Source organism: Protopterus annectens, chromosome 6.part1, assembly GCF_019279795.1.
Source record: "Protopterus annectens isolate FY-2018-M chromosome 6.part1, PAN1.0, whole genome shotgun sequence".
Classification (NCBI taxonomy): Eukaryota; Metazoa; Chordata; order Ceratodontiformes; family Protopteridae; genus Protopterus; species Protopterus annectens.
Genome location: NC_056738.1, coordinates 206,481,423 through 206,501,944, shown reverse-complemented (window position 1 = coordinate 206,501,944; position 20,522 = coordinate 206,481,423).

Here is a 20,522-nt window from a genome sequence, read left to right as displayed (position 1 = left end):
TGCCTCTACACCACTCTGCCATGTACTAAAGAAGCAACAAAGCCCACCAGACTGACCACTGGCTGACTTTCATTGCCTTGAAGAGAGTCAGGCCCATGGCCTGCTGTGGGACCCAGTAACCAATTCAATAGTCAGAGCAGGGAGTAGCAACTGCTGCCTCACTGTTGCCTGATGCATGGCTGATCCTGCAAAAGAAAGAAAATAACTGGATAAAAAAAACAGGTTTACATTCAAAATGTGGAAATGCAGTTCAACGAAAATGGGTTAGTCGAATGTGTGTTTTACCAACACCCGTAATGTTGAACTGAAAATATACAAATTCATATAAGTGAAAGTGAGTACACATTTGCTAGTATAAAGTCAGTGTTTTGAAATGAGGTCACAGTACAGTGCAGATCGGGAAATTTCCCCTTTTCCTCACTGTAGTGCGATCTCGGAGTTGGTATATATATATATATATATATATATATATATATATATATATATATATATATATATAAGATATGCAGGGAGTGTGGGAGGTGCTGCCCCCCACATGAGAGGTGCAGGAGGGCTTGCCCCCTGCAAAAATGTTAATGGTAACATGGACTTTCGACACTGGAACTTCTAGCGTTCGAATGTCAATTGCCATGGTTACCATTTCCTACATTTTGGTAATTCGGTATTACCAAAGTTGGGTAAACAATTCAGTAATTTTGCTAGAAACTGTTTTCAGTTTCAACATTTTGATAGTAAGCCAAAAAACAATAGCCAAAACAACAAACAACTTAATTAAAACAGAAGAGAACAAAATAGGACACAAATACAGTGGTGAGTGTGGTATGGTGCACTTTTAAGACATGTTCTGAAAGAAGAAACAACATTCATGAAAGCAGTGTAAAACGATGGCAAAAGAACCGCTGTTATACAACAGAAGACAGCACCAAGTGATAGCAATGCATTATAAATGATGAGTGTATGGCAGAAAAAGCAATTCATAAAGCCAAAAAAAATGCTCAGTGCTGTAGTAAACAGATTATGCACCGTTATAAAGAGATGGCAAATGCAGGTATAAATGGCATGGTTTAAGACAGTAGCACAGTAAAGATGGATGAAAACCAGTGATCTACAAAGCCAGTGAACAACTAAGGAATGATCAAATAGTAAAATGCAAACAAAAACAATGCTCACTCCTGTTGTATACAGGTTATGCACAGATACAGTAATGCCAGCAGTATTCTTACTCCACCATCTGGAGAGTCTGGCTTGCTTCTTCTGCCAAGCTCTCCTGTAGGCAGCAATTCTTTCCTCTACTGCAAAACAGAAATAAGACAGTAATGAGCTTATCATACATATGACAGCAGAAAATAAATATAACTCTGTTTAATGCTCTGCTGTACAGTAACTCAGTAAAACAGAAATCTTATTATTTTAAGGAGGCTATATCTCTCTCTACACTCTTCTTCCCATGGGAGAGAAAGTCTGAGTGGCTCACCTCAGATTGTTATCTTTATGCTGGCACTGCTCATCAGAGCAAGTGATGCCCATGGCTATACCAACTGCCCTGACATGCATGTGGCAGGCATCCATTTTATAGAAGAGACCTTCATTATCCCTCAGCAGGCACTTCCTATGCTTTATGTGTGTGTGTGTGTGTGTGTGTGTGTGTGTGTGTGTGTGTGTGTGTGTGTGTGTGTGTGTGTGTGTGTGTGTGTGTGTGTGTGTGCAGCAAGTATAAAAAATATTTTGCACTCCCTGCTACACCATGTAAGGTCCCTGCCAGAGTCAACTGCTACTGAGGACATATCCACCAGCCAAGTCAAAATGAAGGGTGAAAATGTCGGCTTGAACACAATGCCACAAATCACAAACACCACATGACATGTACTGATGGGCAACACAGTAACACAACGCTTTAATGGCAGCTTGACATGTGGTCAGTTGTGTGGTGAAAACTAATGTTTGCATATCCATCCTCCACAGATATGCACATCCTGCGTGACCTCCTTGTCAGAGCACAGCCATGGCAGGTAGCTGGGTAGCATGATGGGCTACACAAGCACACCCATATTTCATCTCAATGCCTCTACATAAGCTGGAATACAGAACAAAGTTCATAATGCCTTGTGGTGTTGGCATGTTTCAGAGGCAATTACGCTAAATCACTTCATTAGTATAACTGCTACACAATGACCCTCATTGCAGCACTCACAATTTTGAGGAAGAACACATTAAAATTAGCAACACTGAATGCCAAAGAAAGTGTATATTTCAGTATACCAACATATAGGAAGCATTACATATGACAGGTTTACTAACTCCATTGTGGTCACTGCTAAAAGGTGCATGACTGTCGTACACACTGTCATATAGTGGTACACTCTATGTGCTAACACTGCATTCATCATGACAAGAGTCTGACTAGATGTGGAGGACTCAAACTAACAGAGTACAGAGATAAGGCAGGACAGGTTGCAGTTCTGTGGGGGTCGGGTGCAACTAACCAGAGCACAGAGAAAAGGCAGGATACATTGTAGTCTTCTGGGGTTGGAAATCAAGGAGAGTACAGGCAACAGCAGGCTGTCAGAGTCCTGATGTGTGACTTCCTTCATATTGTTGCATAGGCACACAGACAGCAAGAAAATGGGGTTGATGGTCCTGCAGCACACCAGGTACACACTTTGCTGTTGGCACAGATGAGAGAGATAGCATACATGGCTCACATGTCCACAGGTGCTACACTATGGCAGAGTGTCAAAACTGTAACTCAGTAGCTCACAAGGCTATGCCACCACAGGGATGCTAGATTTAATGAGGTGGCAAGTGTTGGCTGACATGGATGATCCTACTTAATGTCACTGATCCATATGGCACTCACAGATGGTGTATCACATCTATCATGTCATGAAAAGAATGTCAATGTCTGAAAAAGGTCACCCTGCAGAAAACTGAGGTGATGCTAGAGGCCCTACATTCATGTCAGGTGAATTCTGAAGCAGGCTAAGGTGGAAATCTCTTCTGGTTGGCAAGAATGGTGTGAGACATCAATTTAGTGGGTGGTCACAATAGGATGTTGGTGCAGGTGCATCACAGGATCACTGGTACTATTCTCCATGCCAAGACCAAGGTCCAATACATATTCAGGGAAAGGAGGACCTCCAGCATCAAATCACCTCACAGATACTGACATGTTCCTACTATCCTTCATTAGAGACAACAAGGCCACACTCATACCCAGTGGTGGATTGGAAATGAGAGTCAGGCTGGCCATGAATGTCAGAGTGTATGTTGAGAATGCTCCAGGTGAATAGTGGTACATGCCATTTCTGTAGGACATTGCCTAGCACGTCTGCCTAGTTTACTAACACTTGCCCACCTGCAATTATCTTATCCAGGGAAATCAGAACTGCAAGTGAGAATATGTGTACCACAAGGTATGACTGTATATGTGCCTGTGGACTATGGACTGGGTTATTGATTGCACATGTCATTGTTATAAGACTTTGCCTAGCACCTCTGCACAATTTACTCAGACATGATCCTCCACATTTCTGTCACCCAGAGTCATCAGGCCTGCAATGGAGACAATCTGCACCACAAGGTACACACACATATATATATATATATATATATATATATATATATATATATATATATATATATATATATATATATATATATATATATATATATATATATATATATATATATATATATATATATATAATATAACTATCAGGGGGTGTGGGGTGCATTTCCCCACATGAGGGGTGTAGGAGGGCTTGCCTCCTGCATTCAAAAAATGTTTTCAGTATTTTGGGATTCAGTCTTTTGGTTTGTCAGTCTTCTGAAGTAGACCCATATATATATATATATATATATATATATATATATATATATATATATGTGTGTGTGTGTGTGTGTGTGTGTGTGTAAAATATAGTATTGACATATATCAGTCTGCCTGCTGCACAGTGGTGATAGTCACATGTCTACTGATTTTCACACTGGTCTGTTATTTGTATTCATTCAGACTCCACTAGGACAGCATCTGGCACTACAAGTCAGCACAGGCCGGATGTCAATATGTCTACAGAGGCTCATGATGATATTGTGCATATGACACAGCCAGTGGACACAGTGGTACAGGAAATAGTCCTCTCTCCCATATATGAGTAGACTGCAAAGCTTCAGGATGAACCTCCCAGCATCACCTGTGTTCAGTGTAGGGCATTCTATGTGTGTCACCCTACACCTGATACATAGTCAACACCAATGCAGGCAGCATTAGAAGGCTACATCACTGGGGATAGGCGTATCAGTCTCTACTGGCACCAGTAGGCCAAAATATTCCATGACCTTGTTGTAACCCTTGGCATCAATCGTTAGATGTGCCAGGTGGTGATCCAGTCACAAACTGCAGATATTCAGACCATGTCAAAATTAGGCAGTGTGCTGCAGAAGGAGTGAGAAGACCTTCAACCACTGTAGGGAATGCAGGCAATGGCAGACCACTTGTCAGCCATTACTGCATCCTTGCATCTGCTGAGAGCTGGCTGCCATGCCTGAGGGAGAGGTCAGTTGCTCACTGCAGGTGTGCACACACATGTAACACCAACAGCACACACCACTCCTGAGATAACCATACAGTTCATCCGCAAACAAAAGAACCTTAGTCAAATAGAAAAATGAACACAAAGGAATGACTAAAAACAAAGAAAACGTTTTTAAAAAATTAACAGATTTAATAAAAAAATACATTCAGTAAGCACTTTTGTCTCCACAGACTTCTTCAGACTGAATGTAAAGTAAAAAGCATACATATTTTATAGCATAATATCCCATGATCTCAATAGAATAATTTAATAATTAGTGCCCCACCCTCTTTCTTTTTAAAAAGACTTTAACATTTTCTTTGTCATTTAAACCTGGAGGGTTACATGCATGCAGGCTTGTCTGCCAGCAGTATTCCCTTCACTCTAATTCATCCTCTGCATCAAACCTATTTAAAAAAGTATAGACTTAATCAATAACTATAAATTTAAAATCAGCTTTGCATATACCTTCAAGGTAATGTTTGCTTAATGCATTGTTTTTATCACCTATTTCTACAACATATGCATGCTCATATATTCTAAGATGTAACTCTCTTTTTTTCTCCATCCAATATAATATGCTATGCAGGACAAACAAGACACTAAATATTTTACATATTTGGAATTACAAGAGAAATATGCAGGTATAAAGACTTCTCTGTCCTTAATAACCACCCCTGGCTTGCCTTATTCAAATACTGGCAATAGTTGCAATTATAGCCACTTTAACATACCTGTTTTACTTACTCTTTTAACCGGACCTATCTTGGCTTGAAACTTATCTATCAAACTTTTTTGCTAACAAACACTGGCTCATTTCCCACTATTTTTCTAACTTCTGGAAAACTATTCAAAACCTTCCAGTTGTCTTTGATAATATTTTTTTATATTCTCTTCATCTAAGGAAGATCGTATCACCATTGCTCTTCTAAAATCCCTTTTTACAACAGGCTGATTATAGCAAAAAATGCTTTTTCTTTTATCAATATCTTCTTTCATACTTCTGTCGATAATTACTTCAGGATATCCTCTTGCAACTAATTTGTTAAAAAAAGTAAAAGCTTCTTTATAAAATACATTGTCATTGTCTGTTAAATCACTAACCCCCATCAATTGTCCTTTAATTATATTATCTTTAATTTTTCTAGAATGCATAGTATCAAAACTCAAGTAAGAATTCTTTTGCACATCATTTTTATATATTTTAGTCTCTAACTTATTCACATTTTTATAAACCTAAACATCTAAAAAAAAATTCTATTGAGATCATAAGAAAAAGTAAATTTTAAATAACTACCCATATTATTAATAAAATCAATAAAAACTTTCACACTTTCTAATTCCCCTGTCCAAATAAAAAAAAATCATAAAGCATTTATACAAAACAATATTTTCAAAATTTCACTCTTAAAATGTATTATTTTTCCCATCCAGTCATGAAAGCATTAGCATACATGGGAGCCATGACTACTCCCATGGGTATTCCATTGACTTGCTGGAAAAAGGAAACATTAAATTCAAAAAAGTTGCAACTCAGAAGTACATCTAATATTTCCATTAATAAATGGATCAAGTTGTCTGAAAACAGCCTCCAACTTACTAATTCTGTTCTAACAAAATCCATTCCTACTTCATTCGGAATCATAGTGTAGGACAATGCAGTGGTGCAGCAGCTTGTATTGTCACCTCCAGTTCAATTCTCGGTTGTGGTGCCTTCTGTGTGGAATCTCCTTGTCCTCCATGCATTCGTGTGGATTTGATCCAGGTACTCTGGTTTCCTCCAATGTTACAAAGACATGCATCTGGAGCATTTATCCATAGGCCTCTACCTAAAATTGGTTCATTCTAAGTCAGACTTTTCTGGTAAACAAATGTTAAATAAACATTAGCTGTATGTCCAAGGTGACTAAATAATCAGAATCAATCACAGTCATTCACACTTTGAAGAACCTGTCTAAAGTCAAAAATATCGCACATACAAGTGTCCCAGCCTTACTACTTTCTGCATATAATCATCCAAAAAATAGCCATAGTTTTGGTCTTACTTCCACTGCTCATAGGCCTTAGAGGCAGATCATACAAATTCTTATGCACTTTAGGCAGGCCAAAAATTCAACAAATTTTTGGATTCCTCACCCATAAGAATCTTGCCGCTTTAGCATCAATCATTCCATTACACAACCAACCTCCAATGAGAGAATCAGTTCTACTAAATGTTTTCTTAATGTCCAAGAAAAGCATTTTCTTATAAAAGCTTTCATCAAACAACGTTATTTCTGGTTTAATATTAGAGGTTGTGACACCCCTGCACTAGCCCAGTAATCAAGGAGCCTCAGTCTTCACCACTAGCACCAGTGAGGGACATGCATATTGGGATGATGACAAGTACACACACAGTAAAGCATTATTTCCCTTAAGAGCACAGAGAGATCACAATCAGTCTGGGGCTGGTTTCTGCCTCTTTCTCCAGATCCCCAATAAGAATCCCCACTGGCACAGCTATAGGGTTAAGATCTCAGCTGAGTGGTCAAGTCAAAACCTCCAGCACCCTCTCAATCCAACCAGTGTTTTGCGTCCCTGCCCAAGTTGCTGACACACACACATACACACACACACACACACACACACACACACACACACACACACACACACACACACACACATACACACACACATACATACACACACACACACACACACACACACACACACACACACACACACACACACACACACATACACACACTTTGAGATTTAATTTATATACAAACACACAGACACTCCAGGGGATGGCTGGCATAGGTTTACTAGCTATACCCCCTTCTGCCCAGACTATTAGGTAGTTACCACTGCTACTCTAAGGCCCTTACAAAGGGTTCCCAATCCTACTGTGTAATGTTACTATTATCCAAATGGTAAGTGTGACCAAGACTTTCAAGGCTATTTTGGAGTGGCCTGTACAGTGTCACTAAATACATATGCAGGTACTCTAACAGCTTAAATATCACTAAACAAACCAGCCACAATTAAAAGGTTTAAATATATTTAATAATAAATAATAAAGGAACAAGACAATACTCAAACAACACAGTAACTGCAGAGTTCAGAATCACAGGATCTTTCACATAAATATTAGCACTCAAGCTCCAATACATCATGCTTACATGTAAATATTAGCACTCGAGGTCCAATCCATCACTCTTACATGTAAACATTAGCACTCAACCTCCAGTCCATCACCCATAAATATAAAGATTAGCACTCAAGCTCCAATCCATCACTCTACATGTAAGCATTAGCACTCGAGCTGAAGTCCCGCACTTTTACATGTAAACATTAGAACTCAAGCTCCAGTCCATCACTCTTACATGTAAACATTAGCCCTTAAGCTCCAATCTACTACTCTTACATGTAAACATTAGCATTCAAGAGCTCCAATCCACTACGTTTACATGTAAACATTAGCACCCAAGCTCCAGTCCACCACTCTTACAGATAAAGATTAGCACTCAAACTCCAGTCCACCACTCTTGCATGTAAACATTAGTACTCAAGCTGCAGTCCACCAATCTTGCATGTAAACATTAGTACTCGAGCTCTAATCCACCACTCTTACATGTAAACATTAGCACTCAAGCTCCAATACATCATTCTTACATGTAAACATAACACTCTAGCTCCAATCCGTCACTCTTTCATTTAAACTTTAGCACTGAAGCTCCAATCCAACACTCTTACATGTAAACATTAGCACTTGAGCTTCAGTCCATCACTCTTTCATGTAAACATTAGTACTTAAGCTCCAATCCACTACTCTTACATGTAAACATTACTGTTCAAGAGCTCCAATCCACTACTTTTACATGTAAACATTAGCACTCAAGCTACAGCCCACCACACTTACATGTAAACATTAGCACTTGAGCTCCAATACATCACTCTTACATGGGAACATTAGCACTCCAGCTCCAATCCACTACCCTTACATGTAAACATTAGCATTTAAGCTTCAATCCATCACCTTAGATGTAAGCATTAGCACACAAGATGTAATGCACATTAGCACTTGAGCTCCAATACATCACTCTTTCATGTAAGCAATAGCACTCAAGCTCCAATACATCATTCTTACATGTAAACTTTAGCAATCGAGCTCCTGTCCATCACCCTTTCATGTAAACATTAGCACTTGAGCTCCAATTCATCACTCTTACACATAGACATTAGCACTCAAGTTCCAATCCATCACCCTTACATGTAAGCATTAGCACTCAAGCTCCAGTCCATCACCCTTAAATGTACAAATTAGCGCTCAAGCTCCAATACATCTCTCTTGCATGTAAACATAACACTCTAGCTCCAATCCATCATGCTTTTATTTAAACATTAGCACTCAAGCTCTAATCCATCACTCTTACATGTAAACATTAGCACTCAAGCACCAATTCATCACTCTTACATGTAAACATTAGCAGTCAAGCTCCAGTACATCATTCTTACATGTAAACATTAGCACTGAAGCTTCAATCCACTATTCTTACATGTACACATTGGCACTCAAGCTCCAGCCCACCACTCTTACATGTAAACATTAGCATTCGAGTTCCAGTCCATCACCCTTAAATGTAAACATTAGCACTCAAGCTCAAATCCATCACTCTTACATGTAAATATTAGCACTCAAGCTAAAGTCCATCACCATTAAATGTAAACATTAACACTTAAGCTCCAATCCATCACTCTTACATGTAAACATTAGCACTAGAGTGCCAAATCATCACTCTTACATGTAAACATTACACTCAAGTTCCAATACATCACTCTTACATGTAAACATTAGCACTCAAGCTCCAATACATCACTCTTTCATGTAAACATTAGTACTCAAGCTCTAATCTACCACTCTTACATGTAAACATTAGCACTCAAGCTTCAATACATCACTTTCACATGTAAAAATAACACTCTAGCTCCAATCCATCACTATTACATATAAACATTAGCACTCAAGCTCCAGTCCATCTCTCTTACATATAAACATTAGCACTCAATCTCCAATACATCACTCTTACGTGTAAACCTAACACTCACACTCCAATACATCACTCTAACATGTGAACATTAACACTCCAGCTCCAATTCACTACTCTTACATGTAAACATTAGCACTCAAGCTTCAGTCCATCACCTTAGATGTTTAAGTATTAGCACTCAATCTGTAATCCATCTGCCATTCATGTAAGCATTAGCACTCAAGCTCTAATGCATTACTTTTACATGTAAACATTAGAATTCAAGCCCCAATACATCACTCTTACATGTAAATATTAGCAATTGAGCTCCAATCCATCACTCTTACATGTAAACATTAGCACTCAAGCTCCAGTCCATCATCTTAGATGTAAGCATTAGCACTCAAGCTGTAATCCCTCACTCTTTCATATAATCATTAGCAGTCAAGCTCCAGTACATCACTCTTACATGTAAACATTAGCATATGAGCTCCAACCCATCACTCCTACATGGAGTGAGTGACAAAATGTAAGCAGCAGCTCCACTGGGCTATAAAGCTCAAGTAACTATGATATGCAGTTCTTCCTCAACCTTACAAGAAATTCTACTTGTGTTATCAGGCGCATTCAGCATCTAAGACTGCTACTCAACCGTAAGGACTTAAATGCAGCTCACTGGGGAATTTGGCAAGGCCATTTTATCCTTGTCAGTGCAGGGATTTCTGCTTGTGGGATCTTTCTAGTATCACTATCACGAAGAGTAAATATGAATGCATTTCTGACATAATGACTGCTCAGTTATGATATATTCTGGGCTATTACTAAATTCCTAACTGTGCACAGTAGAGGTATGCCCATGTCTTCCAGAAATCAACTATAGTGCAACTTGGCAGACTACAACATGGGCATGAGTATGCAAGGCTGTATTTGCTGTCTATATGTAGGAGGCTATATCTCAACTATCCTTTTACTGCTCTTAGTAAATCCTTCAAAATGTTATACTTAGATTCTGTGAGTGTTCATCATAATAGCACATTAATTCAACTACAACACCTTCAGTGTATCCTACATTATTTTCTCCAGTCTGTCCTACATTCCTGAAATAATGAAGGCAGCTTTTGGGAGTGGAAGTCTTCATGAGTTAATACTGTGCAAGGAGATGTATAGCACTTGCAGATCACTTACTTTCTTCAAAGCTGGTCCCTGTAGCCATCTAAAACAGCCAAGCAATGGTCAAAGAAAGTAGCATTGCAGTGCAATTGATGTCATTCATGGACTGTAATCTGCAAACTATAGTAGTTTATATCCAGGAAAATCAGTTCAAAATCAGCAACAGAAATGTGAAAAAAATGTTTTTTTAATTGCAACAAACTATGCTGAAAGGCATCTTAAATGCTTAGGGTAAACTATGGGTCACTGAAACGTATAAGGAATGCAGTCAGCTTTAATGGCATATTTAATACTGAATATTTAATCTAAGATGATTAAGAAGTATGTGTGTTTATTTATTTGTTTTTGTGATTAACTGATTAGGTCAATTAGTCCTTCCTAGGCATTTTCCAGACACAACCTGGCCCCCAAGGGCAAGGATAAATACAATGTATATAAGGCAATTTAGTGTAGCAAGTCAACTAGTATATAAGTGGAAGGAAACATGAGTAGCTGGAGAAAACGAACACAGAGAGAACATGTAAAATTCCACACTGATAGTAAGCAGATGTCAGGATTAAACCCCAAACTCTGGGGCTGTAAGGCCACTAAGTCACCATGTTGTCCAGTCTAGCACTGTGGTCTGCAGCTTTCCTCATTAATTACATTGAGTGTTACTTTACCTTTGATGGACATGGGACTTTGAATCTTTTAGCTGTTAATGGCAGTCTGAAATATTGCATAAGGGGGCAGAAAGCAGACTCAGTGTTGTTTAACTAAACAAGGATGCACTTCATTTTCCATTTGATGGTAGTGTAAAGCCATATATGTTGATATATGTAGATGACAACTATATGTTTCTCAGTATTATTTCTCAGTATTTACTGTCAATGAACTTGAGTAAGGACTTTTGTTTGCACTCAAAGTTCTGCCTGCATGATTTTTAAGTGTTTGATGTTGTGACCTGCTGAAACGGATCCCTTCTGTTTTTGCAAGGGATTTTTGTTATTACTATTTTCTTGTGGTCTTGTGGGGTGGAGTATATGCCAGCTGTGCAAACAGGCTCCTAATTAGTTCCTGGCTGGTCTACTCAGTCATTGTATTTCTGAGAACGGTACAGAAATAAATAACGCAAAGGTGCTGGAAAAAGGCAGATCTTTTTTGGCTGATATAATGAATACTCAGTCTATAAGATCAAGTATGAAAATGAATGGTTCTGCAATCAAAGATTCAATAGACAAATCACTGCTCTATTGCAATAAATATTTGGTGATAAAAAAGATAAAATAAGAAACCTTCAGCACCAGGAGCGTACTTTACATCAGTTTAATTTATGTACAGGGCATGTTGAAACCTCTCTAGAATCTTACATGGGAAATATTGTTGAGTTACAAAGAAGAGTGGGTCATGTGCATAATGATTTAATTTCCCTTAAACAGAAGTCAATGGCCTGAAGAATCATTTCATGTTGTACAGGTTGCAGATTAAAGGCTTCCACAATAAAGGAAAATCCTGAAGATTATTCCTGTTTAGCTGCAGGAACTGATAAATCAAAAGTCCTCTCTCATTACTAAGATTCCACAGAGCTCCCCAGACATGTTATAGACAAAATCAAGGGCATTCCTACCCACCAATGCATTTACCCATCAAAAGGTTCAACTTCCTGGATACAGAGGCTGTACACAACTTATTCAGACATTCAAGAAAAAGTATACTTAATTGCTGAAGTCCGATTTGTAGCACCCTAGACTATTCCACAGCTGTATTTTCCTGAAGATGGGAGTTCACTCCAACTGTAGACCTTGCCACTGGTTACATCGTATAAAGTCCGGATAAGATATACAGCCACATTGAAAGTAAGACCCTTCCAGTCCATGCAGAATGGTTACAGTACAGTTGACCAGGGTGAAGTTCGTTAAATCTCTGAGAAAAGTCTTATATTGAACTGGGTTATCCTTTAAATCTTCCATCTTCAAATACAGTCTCATTCAGCAGAGCAAAATGATCTCCCTTATATCACCTGTGGGATGATCGACCCTTTTTTAAAGGAAAACTCCACCTTAGAACTCAAAAAAAACATTTTTTTCATTGTATATTTGTTTTTGGAGCTATTTTAATGCCTCAAAATAACTCGTGCTTCTTTTACAATTTTAATGTGTTTCCCTCAAAATGGCAGATGATGGGGCCTGCTTTGGTAAAGGGATCTTGTTTTCTCGCTTTCATTCTTTCTTCCCAGAATACATTTCAAGTCCTCTTTATATTACTCATGCTAGACATAAGGAAGTAGTATTGTTTGCTCATGCCATTGAGATAGAATGACTGGACTGTAAAGCACTGTCATCTAAACACACCTTCTAAAACACTGCTCTTCTATGATTCCCTGATTGAACTTCATTTATGTCTCTTTCAGAGCTTGTTCTATGCTATAAATAGCTGCTAGCTACTTTCAGCAAAGAAAGTAGGTAAATAGCAGGCTTTTGTAAAGGGATTGTTTTGTAGTTCTAAAAGAATTGACATTTCCCCACACTCTCATGTTGAGGTGAGAAAACTCTCATTGCAGTAAACAATCCCTGCTGCACATTTACAAGTGACAAGTAGTAGGAATACAAACTATGTCTGTCTGCTACTTCCCAATGCCTTCAGTGGGACTTTTTTTTCTCTCTCATGAGGATGCAGAATTAAAATGTGCTTTATTAGTTCCTTAATTATTTCTGTCATGTTCACTCTCCTTTTTTCTATTTCATATTTGTTTATACTTTTGTAACCAGGAAAGTGAAATGGTCCCAGGTACCTTTTCAGCCAGAAGTTAAGCTACATTGGCAAAGATAATAACAAGTATTAAATGCACTTAGCAATACAAAGAAAAAAAACTGACATAAAAACATTGATCAAGATTGCATGTGCAACACACAGCCAATGTGTGACAGTGACCAAGTAAAACGTTAAGCAACATTTACTAGAATATGAATGTATACATTAATAATGCTTAGCTCTACTATGTTGTTTATTATAAGTAACAAATTTTATGCACCCATATTGCACACACGTATATATGTATGTATTTTATATATATATATATATATATATATATATATATATATATATATATATATATATAGTATATGTTTGTGTATGTGTACATGTGTATAAAGTACATGTGTACAAAAACATATGAGAGTGTGTGTGTGTGTGTGTGTGTGTGTGTGTGTGTGTGTGTGTGTGTGTGTGTGTGTGTCTGTGTGTGTGCGCATAACGGAGAACTAGATTATATGCCTATGTGTGTATTTCATGTCCTTTCAACAAAAACAAATCAAAATGGAAATTTTGTGTAACTGTATATGTTTCTACACATAAACACACAAACACATACGCATAAATATATTTGTGTGTGTGTGTGTGTGTGTGTGTGTGTGTGTATAAAATGTATGTGTGTGTGTGTGTGTGTGTGTGTGTGTGTGTGTGTGTGTGTGTGTGTGTGCATTTAAACACAGTTAAGTACTTCTAATTTCCTTTTCTTAATGTTTTCATGCAAAAGCAAATAGTAAACATATGTTAAAGTAAATTCAGCTGCATATTATGGTTGCCATTAATGGTCACATTTCCTTTGTGGACTAGAAAATGTTCATGCATTCTAACAATGTAAGGACTGACTCATAGTCAGTGGGAATCTCATACCATGGATCTGTGTGTACCAGATATCCATCCTCCTCTGGAAGGATGTCACAAAAAGCATAAAAGACCTTTTTTTGAACAGTATCAGTCCACCTAGATGATAGGGTTGCCATCTGTCTCTCATTCTGCATTTCTGTCCTCTGTGTGTGAAGGGGGGGGGGGGGGGCTTGAAAATGGAAAATGTATTGGTACTTTACAATAAAAAATATTTCTGCCTTTTCTCTAAATGTCACAAAAATCTTTCCTACTACACTTAAGTTATCTTAACATATAAACTATTCTAAACAGCCAACATTTAAAGCTTAGCATTTGAATACTGTGTTGCAGCTTATGTATATTTATCAGAAGAGTTGACAATTGCCTTTAAACCCTTGACTGATCCAATTGTTTTGTTTGGCTATGAAAGAGGAGTCTTAAGTTCTCCTCCTCTCTACAGTAAAAACAGTGGAAAACAGTTCCACTGTTTTTTTTTTATAAGCTGCTGTGTTCCTGACATTAGCAGGATTACTTGCCCATTTATGACTGACAGCAGCACCTGACAGGGTAAACTACAGATTTAACTGTGTTTATGATATGTCATGCAGGTGGAGACGAATTCCTCTGCAAAGTATGTGAGAAGTTGAGCTTAAAAAAATAGGTGGGCTTTCCTTTCGACTCCAATGCAAGGAAATAAAATTTTTTAAAAGTACAAGCAGGTTTCTGGTACATACACAATGCTGGAACCATAATGTAGAGAGAAATTAAACCTAAAGAGTCAGTTAAACTGTAGTAGAGGCCGGAGATTTCCTTTAAGAGAAATGATCGTGTATCCAAAAGATAATTTTACAGAAAGGTTCTCTCTTGTACAGCTAAAGAACTTAGTCTCTGATAAAACTTTCAGCTCTCCAGGAAATTTGCATCCCTTCAAGACAGTCTGAATGGAGTCTCTGGTTTAATGGTGGGATTGCCTGGTAGACTAATTGAAAAAGGCTTACTATGCTAGAATCCACTATTAAGCTTACTAATGATGACCTGAGGCAGTTAGATTCAGCAGTACAAAAAGCTTTAGCCATTTAGGCCCTCAAATATATAGTGCATGTAGTAACCCTATTTCAGCCTTAAGGACTTAAGTGTAGCTTACCATTGAACTAACTGGCTTGTTTTACTCATGTTATTAAAATGCTTTCTGATAGGAGCATTTTTAGATGTTAGAAAAGGTAATCTTTTCTGTATAATATTATAACATCTGTTTATTTCTTTGTAATCATAACTCACTATAGGTATATTCTGGATATGTATTCTTCCCCACTCTGAAAAGAAGTGCTATACTCACCAATTCCAAAAAAGAAAAAAAAATGGAGTGCAACTCATCAGACTGCTACAATAAAATACTCGTGCAAATGTGTAAATGTATGTAACAGGTAATATTTCATTACCATTTGCTATTTTTTAGAACATTTCAGGGAATTATATTTGCATGTTCATCTCACTGTCTCTCTCTCTCGATATATATATATATATATATATATATATATATATATATATATATATATATATGTGTGTGTGTGTGTGTTTGTGTGTGTGTGGGGGGGGGGGCACTTCAGAAATATACATTATGTTTACTTCTTGTAAGATACTAACCCACTTCAGATGGAAGTGATCTGGATATGTATTTAATTTTCCACCTTGAAAAGAAGTGCTAATCCCATCCCTTAGAGAAGCCAGATATAATGGATCTTAACAGAGTGACATACTTAATAGTATTAAAGGCCTATTAGTGGTGCTTATTAATACAGAAATATATCTCTGAATCATTATGGCTTTTCTAGTATTATGTTTTGAGTTATACTGGACATTTAATCCCTGATTCCAAAAGACTTGCTCTCAGTTTTAGTGACCACTTGCACTGAGCAGGTTAAGAGAAAGTGGTTTGGAATATGGTCCCCATAGTAAGCCTGTTTATAGGTAGGACTTACACCAAAGTAAGTCATTGACACTGAGAGTGGGTCTTTTGGTATCAGAGCAGAGTTACACTGAGAGCAAATCTTTTGGAATTTAGCCCTTAGTTTAAAGCAACATTGTGCTTTGGTTGCAAATGTAATGAAGATGCTGCATCTTGAATTTTTTGACTGGCATTTCAAAGTTTACTTTTCTTTTTTCTGTCTGAACATTTCAGTTGCTTAAAACCCTTACTTTATATTCAAATAAATACTGGTCTTAGATCTGGAGTTATAGTAACACAATATTTATTTTTTTTTAATTTAATAACTGCCCCTGGAAGAAAAAGGAAAATGTGCATGTTCATAGGTTCATAGGTTGGTACTAGGCTATCGGCCCTAGGCCTATACAAGCCTAGCCATAACAATTCCCAGGCTATTTCTTCCCACACTATTTACTTCCCTTGACCACTGTGTAGCAGGGTGACTGACATGATCCCCGGGGTGAATTTCCTTTCTCCCATCCAATCATAAAGGTTCCTTTTGAAGATGGCCAAAGAGGTGCTCTGCTTGACCTGTATGGGCAGTCTATTCCAGAGTCTGGGGAGTCTCTGGGTCAGGAACCTATCCCTCCAGCATGTTTTATTTATTGTGATGACAAGGTTTAGATCCCTGGAGCATGTGGCTCTGAGGGATTGGGATTTCTTTAAGCGTAGCATGTCCAATAGCTCTGGGTTTGACATGGCCTTGTATGTTAAGCAGAGATCGCCTCTGAGTAGACGATATGTGACAGAGTATAGCTGGAGTTTTTTAAGGCGGTCAGCATAGGGCATCTCCTTTAGGCCTGTGATTCTTTTAGTGAGGTATTTCTGCAGCCTTTCCAGTTGTTGCAGATGTCTTGAGAAATACATACCAAACGGGGCATTGTATTCTATAATGGGTCTAATGAGAGAGGAGTACAGTGGGACAATGACCACCTTTTTTCTGGATGAAAAGCCCTCAGTGATGAGGTGTGCCACATAGAAGGATTTCCTGACTGTTGCGGTGATGTGGTTATCGAAGGTGAGACCACTGTCCACCTGTGTCCCTAAGTCTCTTATCACACTTTCTGTGCTTAGTGTACTGCCACCTATGTGGTAATTCATGGGTACATTTTTTTTCTGAAAGGGGATAACTATACATTTCTTGGCATTGAGCTTGAGCACATGGCTCTGGCACCAAGCATCTGTTTCTGTAAGGCCTTTTTGTAGAGTATCCACATCATTTGGGGATTCAGTAATGGCTCCCAGTTTGCAGTCATCTGCAAACGTTGTTAACCAGAGTCCCTTAGTTTTGGCCTGTACTTCAGAGAAGTAGATGCCAAACAAGGGCAGTCCGAGGAATGAACCCTGAGGTACTCCACTTGTCACTTGTCTGGAGCTGGATTTGGAGACGGCTACTTTTACAGTGTGGGTTCTGTCAGTAAGCCAGTTGGCAACCCATCGAGTGACGTAGGAATTGATGCCCAGCTTAGTAAGTCTATCTATGATTCCAGAGTGGGGATGGTATCAAAGGCCTTGGCGAGGTCCAGATAGGCTGTGTGGACCACATTACCCTCGTCTACAGCTCTGGAGACTGATTCGAAGAAGTCAATCAGGTTCAGGAGACAAGATCGGCCCTTCACAAACCCAAACTGGGTGGGGTCCAGTGTTTGAAGGTTGCCAATGTCTTTGTTTATAAGTTCCATGATAATACATTCCATGGCCTTGCAGATCAGGCTTGTCAGACTGATGGAGGGGTAGTCCTGGGATCCAAGGTGGATCCCCCCTTGTGGAGTGGGATAACTGTAGCTGTGTGCCACTCAGTGGGCACGAAGCCTGAGGTGAGGCTATGATTAAACATGACACTTAGGTGAGATGCCAGTTCATTTTGTAGTTAATGTAATACACAGCCCAGGATGTCATCTGGTCCCATGGATGCTCTATTCTTAGCTTTGGAGAGTGCGTTTTTTACCTGTGTGGCCGTTATTACCGGAATTTGGCAATCTTCCTGTATTGAGATGGGCCATTTAGGGGGTGAGAGGGGGGGTGAAGTTGGCACTGAATTGATCTGCCAGGATATTGGCAATATCCTTGGGTTCAGTATATTTAATGCCATCCTGTTGCAGCTCAGAGCAGATCTGAGCATTGCCATTTAGATTCTTGACATAGTTATAGAATGCCTTGTGGTTGTCTTTGGAATCTTTGGCAAATTTATTTTCATAACTAGCTTTGGAGGATTTTATGAGGGATCTCAGCTTCTTACTGAGGCTGGTAAGGGAGTTTTTTGCATCCTGGGATTTTCCTCTTTTCTGCAACAGTTTCTTCCTTTTGTTGTAAAGTTTGTTTATGGCAGGGGACCACCAGATTGGCTTCCTTTTTTTGGAGGAGAGCATCTTGGTTCTATTTGGGATGGCACGATTCATGCATGAGTGGATGTGCTCGTACAGTGCCTTAGTGTAGGATTCAGCAGTCGAAATTTCAGTTCCCGTCTGCATGGGTGTCATGAAGTTTGTCACTTCTGACTTAAGTAGCATGAAGTTGGCTTTGGAGAAGTTTCTTATGGAGGTTTCCTTACTGGGGGATGGGGGTGGGATGTGGATGTTAAGGGTGATTAGCTTATGGTCAGACCTGACCGTTGAAGGGGTGACCATAGATGTGGAGCATCAATTTCCAATGTTGGTAATGACCAGGTCTAGGATGCTGGAGCCCCTGGCGGGACTATGTTTGCTTAAAATTAATATAATAAACATTTATAGGATGTCACTTTATACGATTCATGCTCTAATACAGGAAAACTGTAAAATATATATATATATATATATATATATATATATATATATATATATATATATGTGTGTGTGTGTGTGTGTGTGTGTGTGTCTGTAGATATATATATATATATATATATATATATATATGGGAACACTTCACAATGCCGAATGTCCAAAAGATCAAATTTCATATGGCCGAGACAATATGGTCAAACTTTTGGAATCTCAACATTGTGAATGGAGATCTGCATACAGGGCAGAATGGGAGATTTCCCTTTTCCTCAATGTAGTGTGATCTTGGAGTTGAAATATTTAAGTAGCAGGGTATCGGGGGTGCAGCCCCTCAAGTGGGGGGTGCAGGGGGTCTTGCCTGCCCCCTTGCAATTCTGTTGAGAATGCTTTTTCTTTGTTTTTTTGGATTTATTTTATGATGTCGAAGTTCTGAAAGTTCGATCATATGGTCTTGGCCATATGAAATTTGACCTTTCGGAATTTTGGCTTTATAAAGTGAATCCATATATATATATATATATATATATATATATATATATATATATATATATATATACATACTGAACTGAAAACTATAACAATAAGAAAGTCAGAGCGTGACCTGTGTCTTCATTTTTTTCATTAAGCATGATGAAATAATAGTCTATTCAGCCAGATTCAATAAACCCTACACAGTCCATTTACACCTTGTGTGCATCACGCTGTGATATACAAGATAGGGCAATGTTTTGAATTCAGTAAGTGGTTTTACATGGTAGGTAGAGCCGTACAAACAAGGTAAACACCGTGACATGCTAATTACAGCATAAGCAGCTGAATTGTATGCTAGTCAACTAATCCAAGATGGAGAAACTATTCAACAAGCTATAAAGCAACTGTGTAGACTCAGTGCTGTCATACCACTCAACTTAAGTCACTAAATAACTACATACGTTTTACTTTCAGACTTCAAATCCTTCAGAAAATGTATGCTAACACAAATCCTGTTATTCTAGCAACTTTTTTTAATTTTATAAGAGCAATATTTAAAATCTGTCCCTATTTTGGGCCTTTGTCCCCCCATTATGTTGGGCTTTGCCCAGATTTCTTGTGCTAATAGGTTGAGAGATATTGTGCTTGTTTTCCCTGTGAATTCCAAAACCTATTGGAATACAGCCACGGAAAGGAGTCTACACAAAAACAATGTTAGGGACTGCTGTTGCTTTAATTCATGTGTATGTGCAACAGGCTGAATATGTTAGGTATGAATAGTACGTGCTACTGCTGCTGCTAATAGACCACAGCCAAGAAGGAGAAAAGTTTTCATACCCCGTTTAACATATCACAGTCTGCATAATCTGGAAATTGTAGTGTGCTACACGTTGGGTAGAGACACACAACAGAAACTCTGCAACCT